Raw genomic sequence first — 2,136 nt, 5'->3', positions numbered from 1 at the left:
GCTGAGTATTTTTTGTACATATTTAAGTATGATTAAAAAAATAGATAGAAAATGGAATAAGGGAAGGATGCATTAGGACACTTCCTAACCAGGATATAGAGAAGGTAATGTATAAGGCAATCCCATTTCTAATACAGCAGTGAACTGAACATATCCCAATCCCAATAATAAATATCATGATGAAGGAAAAACTTCTCATGTTCATCCATCAATGAAGATAACACAAAAAGCCGCACAGATGGGGGAATTTCAGAGAAAAAAAAATCATTTTATTCCTATTTGTTTAAAAGAAGCACATAGGGTTTTCCTCACAGAAGCAAACATTTTTTAGAGAAAGGGAGTCCCCTGCTGGAAGTCCACACACTGCATCATGATTGTTTTCCAGAAAAAGAAAGCTGTTTTTGTCAATAACATTAAAGAACACTCAGGACAATAAATATTCAAGTACTTTTCCTGCACAGCCACCTTTCCTACGCTTCCTTTTCTTTGTTAATGAGGCTTGCTGAGCCTCAAAAACAAAAGAGAGCATTCACAGCAAAAATCCTGAGTGAAGCAGAAAAGGCAAACGTCAATCGTTTACTTTTCAAAGAGTACAAAGGTAGTATGCACACCATGTACTAAGTAGTACATTTAAAACAAATTGAAGAAAATTATTTTTTTGTTTTCACTCAACCTACAATTAAACTGTGGAATTCATGGCCAGAGGTTGAGGTAAAAGCAGTTACGGTTGCCGATTTTTAAAAAGATTTTGGATAAATTCCAGGAGGAAAAGTCCATAAACTGTTATTATGGTAGACCTGAAGAAAGCTACTGTTTATCCCTAGGGGTAAATAACAGGGAATCTTGTTACTTTTTGGGATCCTTCCTGGTACTTGTGACCTTCATTGGCCACTACTGGAAGCAGGATACCATGCCAGATGGAACTATGGTTTGACCTAATATAGTAATTCTTATCTTTTTTAAGTTACTGACAAATAAGCCAGACTTATTTTACAGTTTCACAGCTGCAGAAATGGAAGTGCACTGGCCAAGCTCCAGCCCAGGAAGGAGAAAGGCTTGGATAGGATGTCATTAATTTATGATAATTAATAAGGGGAGGAGTTGAGGAACGGCCTAATTGTTAGTGTAGCAGCTTGTGGACCTGGGGAATCAGGTTTGATTCCTGCTGCTGCCGGATGGTCAGCAGTGAACCAGGTTCAGTTCCCTCTGCAGCTCTGTGTAATCCTGGGCAAGTCACTTAACCGTCCGTTGCCCCAGCAACAACAACAGCAGTACAATGTACTACTCAGATTGTGAACCCAATAGGGACAGACATAGTGATATATAAATACTGAAATCAATGAAATGTTCTGGAAGAATTCTTACTACTACAGCTGACATCCCCAAGAAAAAAAGTGGGGTAGAAAGATCTATTAAAATAGAGGAATGATAGCATATGGTGCCAGTAACCAGAATCCCTTCTGACTGAGCTGGAGAAAGGAGTCAACTCCCCCCCCCCCCCTCCACACACACACACACACACACACACACACACACACACACACACACACACACACACACACACACACACACACACACACACACACACACACACACACACACACACACACACACACACACACACACACACACACACACACACACACACACACACACACACACACACACACACACACACACACACACACCACACACACACACACACACACACACACACACACACACACACACACACACACACACACACACACACACACACACACACACAAAGATTGTTCACATCTTCACTAGAATTTCTCCTATCTACAGTGGTCTCAAAGCTGACTTGGCTATGCCATTATTCTTTGTGCACAGGCAGCAGCACTCAGTTATTCGCTGCTTCTGCAGTTACATCCCCTCGCATGGGAATCCACTTAGCAATCATAATCACACTTCCTCAGTCCTCATTTACTTATTCACAAAAAAAAAATGCTAGCTAATCCAAGAGTTTCCAGGCAGATGCTTTGCCAGGATTTAACCAGCAATAAATAAAACACTTGGGATTCCTTCAGACCGGAATTGAACCAGTGACCTAAGGATGTCAGCAGTGTGTATAACTTCTACAGTCCTCCGCTCTACCAACTGAGCTACTGAAGG

General features: G+C 41.0%; 1 non-coding gene across 1 annotated transcript; it reads right to left on the bottom strand.

The window, feature by feature from the left end:
• Positions 1-2,043: 2,043 nt before the first annotated feature.
• TRNAY-GUA lies at positions 2,044-2,136 on the bottom strand. The gene is made up of 2 exons: positions 2,100-2,136; positions 2,044-2,079 (listed from the first exon to the last, which is right to left on the bottom strand). It is a non-coding gene; the product is annotated as a tRNA-Tyr (tRNA).

This window comes from Microcaecilia unicolor, chromosome 2, assembly GCF_901765095.1.
Source record: "Microcaecilia unicolor chromosome 2, aMicUni1.1, whole genome shotgun sequence".
In the NCBI taxonomy this organism is placed as follows: domain Eukaryota; kingdom Metazoa; phylum Chordata; class Amphibia; order Gymnophiona; family Siphonopidae; genus Microcaecilia; species Microcaecilia unicolor.
Note: the sequence above shows the minus strand (reverse complement) of the source record. Positions and strands in the feature narration are given on the sequence as shown.